The 10,741-nt window shown below is 40.8% G+C and overlaps 1 non-coding gene across 1 annotated transcript; it reads right to left on the bottom strand.

The window, feature by feature from the left end:
* Positions 1–379: 379 nt before the first annotated feature.
* On the bottom strand, positions 380–486 carry LOC114407994. The gene has a single exon (XR_003665796.1). It is a non-coding gene; the product is annotated as a small nucleolar RNA R71 (small nucleolar RNA).
* Between the last annotated feature and the right edge of the window lie 10,255 nt (positions 487–10,741).

The raw sequence follows: 10,741 nt of genomic DNA, 5'->3' as shown, positions 1-10,741 counted from the left end.
CATGGCACAACCTCCACCTCGTGAGAGGACTCTAAGGGAAATGGTTGCACCTGATTTCACCTATGAAAGCTTGTGCATCCAATACCCTGATGAGGATGTCCCATATGTTCTTAAAACTGGACTGATTCATTTGCTTCCAAAGTTTCATGGCCTTGCAGGTGAAGACCCGCACAAACATTTGAAAGAATTTCACATTGTCTGCTCCACCATGAAACCCCCAGATGTCCAAGAGGATCACATATTTCTGAAGGCTTTTCCTCATTCATTAGAGGGAGTGGCAAAGGACTGGCTGTATTACCTTGCTCCAAGGTCCATCACGAGCTGGGATGACCTTAAGAGAGTATTCTTAGAAAAAATTTTCCCTGCTTCCAGGACCACAGCCATCAGGAAGGATATCTCAGGTATTAGACAACTCAGTGGAGAGAGCCTGTATGAGTACTGGGAGAGATTTAAGAAACTATGTGCCAGTTGCCCCCACCATCAGATTTCAGAACAGCTTCTTCTCCAATATTTTTATGAAGGACTCAGTAATATGGAGAGAAGTATGATAGATGCTGCCAGTGGTGGAGCCCTTGGAGACATGACTCCTGCTGAAGCCAGAAATTTAATTGAGAAGATGGCCTCCAACTCCCAGCAGTTTAGCGCCAGAAATGATGCCATAGTCATTAGAGGAGTGCATGAGGTAGCTACAAACCCATCTGCATCATCTGAAACTAAGAAGCTTGAAGGCAAACTGGATGCGTTGGTCAACTTGGTAACCCAGCTGGCCTTGAATCAGAAATCTGTACCTATCGCAAGGGTTTGTGGTTTGTGCTCCTCTGCTAACCACCATACAGACCTTTGCCCTTCCATGCAGCAACCTGGAGCAATTGAGCAGCCTGAAGCTTATGCTGCAAATATTTACAATAGACCTCCTCAACCTCAGCAGCAAAATCAACCACAGCAGAGCAATTATGACCTTTCCAGCAACAGATACAACCCTGGATGGAGGAATCACCCTAACCTCAGATGGTCCAGCCCTCAGCAACAACAACAGCAGCCTGCTCCTTCCTTCCAAAATGCTGCTGGCCCAAGCAGACCATACATTCCTCCACCAATCCAACAATAGCAACAACCCCAGAAACAGCCAACAGTTGAGGCCCCTCCACAGCCTTCCCTCGAAGAACTTGTGAGGCAAATGACTATGCAGAACATGCAGTTTCAGCAAGAGACCAGAGCCTCCATTCAGAGCTTAACCAATCAGATGGGACAATTAGCTACCCAATTGAATCAACAACAGTCCCAGAATTCTGACAAGCTGCCTTCTCAAGCTGTCCAAAATCCAAAAAATGTCAGAGCCATTTCATTGAGGTCGGGAAAGCAGTGTCAAGGACCTCAACCCGTAGCACCTTCCTCATCTGCAAATGAACCTGCCAAACTTCACTCTATTTCAGAAAAAGGTGATGACAAAAATCTACCTAACAATTTCTGTGCAGGTGAATCTTCTTCCACAGGTAATTCTGATTTGCAGAAGCAGCACATTCCCCCTCTTCCATTCCCTCCAAGAGCAGTTTCCAACAAAAAAATGGAAGAGGCAGAGAAAGAGATCTTGGAAACGTTTAGAAAAGTAGAGGTAAACATACCTCTGTTGGATGCAATAAAGCAAATTCCAAGATATGCCAAATTCTTGAAGGAGTTGTGCACTAATAAGCGGAAGCTTAAAGGAAGTGAACGAATTAGCATGGGCAGAAATGTCTTCGCATTGATTGGTAAATCTGTTCCTCAAATTCCTGAAAAATGCAAAGATCCAGGTACATTCAGCATACCTTGTATTATAGGGAATAGTAAGTTTGACAATGCCATGCTAGATTTAGGAGCCTCTGTTAGTGTTATGCCTCTGTCGATTTTTAATTCTCTATCTCTAGGTCCCTTGCAGTCAACTGATGTGGTAATTCATTTAGCTAATAGAAGTGTTGCCTATCCTGTTGGTTTCATAGAAGATGTCTTAGTTAGAGTTGGTGAACTGATTTTCCCTGTTGATTTTTATATCTTGAATATGGAAGATGGATTTTCTCAAGGATCAGTTCCTATCATTCTAGGCAGACCCTTTATGAAAACTGCTTGAACTAAGATAGATGTTTATGCAGGCACATTGTCCATGGAGTTTGGTGATATAACTGTTCATTTTAATATTCTAGATGCTATGAAATACCCATCTGAAGATCTTTCTGTATTTCGTGCTGAAATAATTGACCATGTTGTTAATGAATACATGACTGATCTTTATTCTAATCTGCATGCCTCTCTCTCTTCATGCATTGAGTCTGAAATTGTACTTGATCATATGTCTGAATTTGATGCTGAGAGTGAATCTGAGAGTGATATTGATTGCATGCCTGGTGGTGGTGTTTTACCTCTTGAGATTGATTTTATAGAGTCAGATAGGACTAACCATGTTTCAGGAAGTACACATACCTCTGACTTTCTTTATGAGGTAAAGGCTGAGAAACCATCTCCTTCTACCACTGTCCAGCCGACCACACCAGAATTGAAGCCTCTGCCATCAAATTTAAAATACGCTTACTTGGATGATAGCAAGAGTTTTCCAGTGATTATATCTGCCTCCCTTACTGATGAGCAAGAGGAGAAGTTGTTGTCAGTTCTCAAGAAGCATAAGAAGGCTATAGGATGGACCCTGGCGGACATTCCTGGTATTAGCCCATCCACATGTATGCATCGAATAAATTTAGAGGATGGAGCTAAACCAGTAAGACAGCCACAGAGAAGACTCAACCCGGTGATTCTTGATGTAGTGAAGAAGGAGATAACCAAGCTTTTGCAAGCTGGAATCATTTATCCTATCTCTGACAGCCAATGGGTGAGTCCCGTCCTGGTAGTCCTGAAAAAGACTGGCCTCACAGTGATCAGAAATGAGAAGGAGGAGCTGATTCCTACTCGGGTGCAGAACAGTTGGAGAGTCTGCATTGACTATAGGAGGATGAACCAGGTTACCAAAAAGGACCATTTTCCCCTGCCATTCATTGACCAGATGCTTGAATGCCTGGCAGGTAAATCACACTACTGTTTCCTTGATGGTTTTTCTGGTTATATGCAAATTACTATTGCTCCTGAGGATCAGGAAAAGACCACATTCACCTGCCCCTTCGGCACTTTTGCTTATAGGAGGATGCCTTTCGGCCTGTGCAATGCCCCTGGTACCTTCCAGCGGTGCATGATTAGTATTTTCAGTGATTTTTTAGAAAATTGCATAGAGGTGTTTATGGATGATTTCACTGTATATGGATCCTCTTTTGATGGTTGTTTGAATAGTTTGGAAAAAGTTTTGAATAGATGCATTGAAACTAACCTTGTTCTAAATTTTGAAAAATGTCATTTTATGGTTGAGCAAGGTATAGTTTTAGGCCACATTATTTCCAATAAGGGTATTGAAGTAGATCCTGCAAAAATTTCTGTTATTTCACAATTGCCTTACCCCTCTTGTGTGCGAGAGGTGCGATCTTTTCTTGGTCATGCAGGATTCTACAGGCGCTTTATAAGGGATTTTAGCAAAGTAGCCCTTCCACTGTCCAACTTGTTGCAAAAGGAGGTGGAGTTTGACTTTAATGACAGATGCAAAGAGGCTTTTGATTGCCTCAAAAGAGCGTTGACTACCACCCCCATCATCTAGGCACCCGATTGGACAGCCCCTTTTGAGCTTATGTGTGATGCATCAAATTATGCATTGGGGGCTGTCCTTGCTCAGAAAATTGATAAATTGCCCAGGGTGATATATTATGCTTCTAGGACTTTAGATGCTGCCCAAGCAAATTATACTACTACTGAGAAAGAGCTTCTAGCCATAGTTTTTGCTCTTGAAAAATTTCGATCTTATTTGCTTGGTACTCGCATTATTGTTTATACTGACCATGCAGCAATAAAGTACTTGTTGAAGAAGGCTGATTCTAAGCCTAGGTTGATCCGATGGATGCTCTGGCTCCAAGAGTTTGACTTGGAGATCCGTGATAGGAGCGGAGCACAAAATCTAGTTGCTGATCATTTGAGTCGGATCGAACGTGTCTCTGATGCAGATTCACCTATTCGGGATGATTTCCCGGATGATCATTTGTATATATTGTATAGTATTTCTGACTCTCTTTCTACTCCCTGGTTTGCTAACATTGTCAATTATTTAGTTGCCTCTGTTTTTCCTCCCTTAGCATCTAAGGCCCAAAAAGATAAGATTAAAAGTGATGCTAAGCATTTTATTTGGGATGACCCCTACTTGTGGAAATTGTGCAGTGATCAGGTCATTAGACGGTGCATTCTAGATCATGAGACTGACTCAGTCCTGCAGTTCTGTCATTCTTCCGCACCGGGAGGTCATCTGGGTGTTCAAAGGACAGCTCGCAAAGTGCTTGATTGTGGTTTTTATTGGCCCACCATCTTTAAAGATGCGTGGAAGATCTGCAGCACTTGTGAGCAGTGTCAGAGAGCAGGAAATACACTTACATGGCGACAACAAATGCCTCAGCAACCTATGCTATTCTGTGAGGTGTTTGATGTCTGGGGTATAGATTTCATGGGTCCTTTTCCTGTCTCTTTTGGTTATGTTTATATTCTCCTTGCAGTTGATTATGTTTCAAAATGGGTGGAAGCCAAGCCCACTAGAACTAATGATGCTAAAGTTGTCGCAGACTTTGTTAGGTCTAATCTGTTTTGCAGGTTTGGAGTACCTAAAGCAATTGTTAGTGATCAAGGAACCCATTTTTGCAACAGGACAATGCATGCCCTGCTTAAAAAGTACGGGGTGGTACACAGGGTATCCACACCATACCACCCCCAGACTAATGGACAGGCAGAAATTTCTAACAGGGAAATCAAGAGAATTCTAGAGAAGATTGTGCAGCCAAGCAGGAAAGATTGGAGTACCAGGCTTGATGATGCTCTCTGGGCACATCGGACTGCCTACAAAGCACCCATAGGAATGTCTCCTTATCGGGTTGTCTTTGGAAAGGCATGTCATCTTCCAGTGGAAATTGAGCACAAAGCATACTGGGCAGTGAAGACTTGCAACTTCTCTATGGATCAAGCTGGCGAGGAAAGGAAGTTGCAACTGAGTGAGTTAGATGAAATCCGCCTAGAAGCCTACGAGAATGCCAAGTTCTACAAAGAAAAGACCAAGAAGTTCCATGATAGCATGATAGTTAAAAAAGACTTCGTGGTTGGGCAAAAAGTGTTATTGTATAATTCTAGGCTTGGACTCATGAGTGGTAAGTTGAGGTCTAAGTGGATTGGTCCTTTTGTTGTTACTAATGTTTTTCCTTATGGTACAGTTGAGATCAAAAGCGACTCCACAAACAAGAGCTTCAAGGTCAACGGACATCGACTTAAGCCATTCCTCACGAACCCTTCTTTAGTGGACGTAGTGGTGGAAGAGACTTCCTTACTCCACCCTACTCTTCCTCCACCATGACTTAGGGAGTTTTTCTTTTCCTATCTCCTTCTTTGCTTTTATTACACTTGTCCGACTCTCTTTGATGATTTAATTGTTTTTAATCTGTTAATTGTGCTACATTGAGGACAATGTGTTGTTTAAGTATGGGGGGGGAGTGTTCTTTGGTTTTGCTAGTTTTGTTGGTTTTGTTAATTTGTTAGTTGTGTTAATTTGTTAATGTTGTTAGTTTCGTCGGATTTTCAGTTTAATATTTTGGGTCAATTTCGTGTGCACGTACGACTTTACATGTTTTTCTTTGAATTATAGGATATGTTCAAGAAATGGGTAATTGTTTTGAAAATAAAAGTTCTTGACATTTTGTGACTTGAAATCCTTGATTCTTCCCTACATGTCATGATAGTTTTGAAAGCTCAATTTGAAAGTGATGATTTTACCTTTGTGAGAATTTGAGCCATCCATCATTATAATCATTTGGTGTGTTTTGCCCCACTGATTGCTTGCACAATAGCCTTAGCTTGATTCTTGTTGATGCGTCCTAATTCACATGCATATTTGGAAATGATTAAGGCAATTTTGTTCTTATAAGCTTCTAGCCAAATGGACTTACCTTGAATTAATTCCTTTGATAGCCCTTTTGAGCCTTGTTTCCCTTTCCTTGTTTTGAAGCTCACTACAAGCCTTAAGTGAAAAACCATGATATTACCATATCCTTAAGGAATTTTGGAGCTTTGGAATTGTTTTGGGAATAAGTGTGGGGGGTTTTTGTTTCATTGGACAACTTGTTTTGTTGGCTATGCTTCATGATGTATATTGGGCCATACTTGATGTACATTGTATATTGGTTAAATGTTGGACATGCTGAATGAAATGTTGTTTCTCAAAGGTTAAAGAGTTCTAAAAAAAAAATCAAAAAAGAAAAAGAAAAGCAATAAAGTTGAGTGAATAAGATCTTAAATGGCACAAGAATGATGAAACTTTTGGTTCTACTCTTCATGTTTAATTTTTATCTTTACTTCTTTTTATTTTCTTATTTTTTCTTAATATGCACTTATTCCCCTTTGCTCCTCTATTCCTTTGGGATTTAGCCACTTATTCCATATTTCTCCATACCATGTCCTTGGCCCCATTACAACCTTAAAAGACCTTTTGATCCTCATGTGCTTGTGTTTACGGGTTGATTGTCAATTTTAGAATCTTGCCAAGTTTATGTGGTGTTTGCTTTCATGGGTGCTTTGAGGGTAAATAGTAGCCTAGACACTTGAGAGATAGAGTGTATATCTTGTGAGGCTTTATCACTTTTCATTCTTGAGCTGATTAACTATTTTGCCATGATTGGGTTGCTTGGATGATTTTCATGAATGTCTTGACTTTTTGGATCTCCTTATGTTAGATGTTACCCATTCCTTTCATTCCTTGATGTTCATTGAGAAATATGTGAATGTTTTTGTTTGTCTCCCTTTGATATCCTTGGATTTTGTTCTTTGTTTCATTTTGCCCAGGAGTGCAAAAGGCTAAGTATGGGGGGTTTTGATGTGCCATCATTTTCTTCTATTTTCTAAACCCTTTTTGCACCATTTTAATTATTGATTGGTCTTAATTGTCAATTAATTAGGCAGTTTTATTATTTGGGCTCATTTAGCTAATTTGATGTTTTTAATCTAATTTCAGGAATTAATGAAACATTGGGCTTAATCCAGATTTTGGTTGTGGACTTGAAGAGGGCAAATAAAGCAGCGCTTACCTTAGTTAATTTCTAATTAGGAAATTTCGCAATTTTATTCAGTGTTTATTTCGTTTTGGGCCAGAGTATTGTAATAGGGCCCAGTGACTTTGAGTGACTCTTTTTAAATAGCTGCCTTGGGATTCGTGCAGGGCATTCTATTCTGCTATGCTATTTTCATTATTCAGAGCTTTGGTTTTAGGTTTTCACGTTTTTCTGTTTCCTTGTTACAATTTTCGTTCTTAATGCAAATTTCCGTTTTCTGCTTCTAATTACGAGTTCATTCTTGCTTCTTCTTCTACTTTCATTTACGTTTCTGTTCATTTACGTTCTTGCTCATTTACGTTCCTGCTTCATGCTTCATTTGCGTTTTCTGTTTGAATCCATGGAAGGCTAGATTTTCTGGTGTTGTTTCCTTTTGAGGACGAAGCCCAACTCTCTTTGAGGTTTCGTTTGTAATGTGGTTTCCTGGCAGTTTTCCCTTCACCAGTTATCCCAATTTCGTGAATATTAATCAGTGCACGCTTCGTGTTCGATTAATTGCCTCTGAGCCTAACTTGCGTTCATGCTTAATGGACGAAGGGCTAACTGGTGTATGTGGTGCCTAATCACGTATTGAAAACCCTAAGTTGATTTTCGCTTAGTAAATTGAAATAGGGTTGGATTAAGTGGTTGACTGTTAGGGACGAATTCTCCATAACCCAGGATAAGAGAGTGGCTTCTGAATCAGAGGAAACAACCCATTTTTAATATTAGTAGTTTCGTATTCCATTTTATTTGTTCTGCTCTTTAATTACCAAACAACCAAACCCCCCCCCCCCATCGTTACTGTTACTGCAAGTATATTATGAACATTTGGCTTGTCACTGCTCGTTGGGAAACGACCTAGGATCACTTCCTAGTTATTGCATTTTCATGTTTATTTGATTCTGGTACGGCCTCGATCAAATTTGGCGCCGTTGCCGGGGAGCAGTGTCCAAAGGTTCATAATAGCTAGCTAGTGTTGTGTGTTTAATCCTTTCGTGTTTTATGTTTAATTGTTAGTATTGTGTTAGTATGTGTGTTAGTGTTGTTTAGTGTTCTGGTATTTTCTTTAATGTGTGTTCTGTTTCAGTTTTTCCCATTAAGCGTTTCCCCTGTTTCAGTCTTGGGTGTTTTGCTGTGAAGATTGTGCTTGAAAACAAAGTAGTAGTAGAAATCAGCTTGTGGAAAAACAGAGTAGTAGTAGAAATCAATTAGAGACGGATTTTAGCGACCACCCATGCTGAATTATTTGGGATTTTTAGTTTTAGTAGCTAGGGTTGTTATTTCTGGCTGAATTTTTTTGTGGTAACTTCTTTTAATCCATATTTTGTGGGAAAAATAGCTAGAGCCTTTAGTTTGGTCAGATTTGAAAGTTCCAAAAAACTAGCAAATTTTGTGTTTGTCAAAACTTCAAACGGCCATAACTTTTGCTCCGGTTATCAGAATCGCAATTATTATATATGCATTTGGGGTAGAAAAAAATTTCCTACGCCGTGGCAGCCCGCCGTAGGCCCGTAGGCCGGCTGAGGTCTCCATCGTCCAAAAAAAGCGATTCTGTCAAAAGTTTTTTATTTTTCAAGTTTTATTCACTTATTTTTCTTAACCTACCAATTTTAGCTTTCATAGTTAGACTTTGAATTTTTTGTCTGAAATTTTTTGTGCTATCTTCTCATCATTTTATAAGGTTGCTCACAAAATTTCAAGTCATTTGGATATCATTTGAGGGTAGTTGTAGTTCAAACCTAAACATTTATTTACATGACAAGGCAACTAGTTGTGTGCATGCTGAATGTAGAGTATGACTAGAGGCAATCCATCTGACTTACAACCCTTTCATCCTGAGATAGATAGGACATTTCATAGATTAGTTAGGCATCATTTTATACCTTCTGATCATTCTGAGCATTCCATAACTGGTGAATCTGTGCATTCTGTTATTGGTGATTTTGAACATCCTGATCTTGAGCATTATAATTTTGAGCATTCTGATCCTGAGCATTCTGATTTGAACATTCTGAGAACATGGCACAACCTCCACCTCGTGAGAGGACTCTAAGGGAAATGGCTGCACCTGATTTCACCTATGAAAGCTTGTGCATCCAATACCCTGATGAGGATGTCCCATATGTTCTTAAAACTGGACTGATTCATTTGCTTCCAAAGTTTCATGGCCTTGCAGGTGAAGACCCGCACAAACATTTGAAAGAATTTCACATTGTCTGCTCCACCATGAAACCCCCAGATGTCCAAGAGGATCACATATTTCTGAAGGCTTTTCCTCATTCATTAGAGGGGTGGCAAAGGACTGGTTGTATTACCTTGCTCCAAGGTCCATCACGAGCTGGGATGACCTTAAGAGAGTATTCTTAGAAAAAAATTTCCCTACTTCCAGGACCACAGCCATCAGGAAGGATATCTCAGGTATTAGACAACTCAGTGGAGAGAGCCTGTATGAGTACTGGAGAGATTTAAGAAACTATGTGCCAGTTGCCCCCACCATCAGATTTCAGAACAGCTTCTTCTCCAAATATTTTATGAAGGACTCAGTAATATGGAGAGAAGTATGATAGATGCTGCCAGTGGTGGAGCCCTTGGAGACATGACTCCTGCTGAGCCAGAAATTTAATTGAGAAGATGGCCTCAAACTCCCAGCAGTTTAGCGCCAGAAATGATGCATAGTCATTAGAGGAGTGCATGAGGTAGCTACAAACCCATCTGCATCATCTGAAACTAAGAAGCTTGAAGGCAAACTGGATGCGTTGGTCAACTTGGTAACCCAGCTGGCCTTGAATCAGAAATCTGTACCTATCGCAAGGGTTGTGGTTGTGCTCCTCTGCTAACCACCATACAGACCTTTGCCCTTCCATGCAGCAACCTGGAGCAATTGAGCAGCCTGAAGCTTATGCTGCAAAATTTACAATAGACCTCCTCAACCTCAGCAGCAAAATCAACCACAGCAGAGCAATTATGACCTTTCCAGCAACAGATACAACCCTGGATGGAGGAATCACCCCTAACCTCAGATGGTCCAGCCCTCAGCAACAACAACAGCAGCCTGCTCCTTCCTTCCAAAATGCTGCTGGCCCAAGCAGACCATACATTCCTCCACCAATCCAACAATAGCAACAACCCCAGAAACAGCCAACAGTTGAGGCCCCTCCACAACCTTCCCTCGAAGAACTTGTGAGGCCAATGACTATGCAGAACATGCAGTTTCAGCAAGAGACCAGAGCCTCCATTCAGAGCTTAACCAATCAGATGGGACAATTAGCTACCCAATTGAATCAACAACAGTCCCAGAATTCTGACAAGCTGCCTTCTCAAGCTGTCCCAAAATCCCAAAAATGTCAATGCCATTTCATTGAGGTCGGGAAAGCAGTGTCAAGGACCTCAACCCGTAGCACCTTCCTCATCTGCAAATGAACCTGCCAAACTTCACTCTATTCCAGAAAAAGGTGATGACAAAAATCTACCTAACAATTTCTGTGCAGGTGAATCTTCTTCCACAGGTAATTCTGATTTGCAGAAGCAGCACATTCTCCTCTTCCATTCCCTCCAAGAGC

Source organism: Glycine soja, chromosome 3 (assembly GCF_004193775.1).
Source record: "Glycine soja cultivar W05 chromosome 3, ASM419377v2, whole genome shotgun sequence".
Taxonomy (NCBI): Eukaryota; Viridiplantae; Streptophyta; class Magnoliopsida; order Fabales; family Fabaceae; genus Glycine; species Glycine soja.
This window is presented reverse-complemented; position numbering and strand designations above follow the sequence as displayed.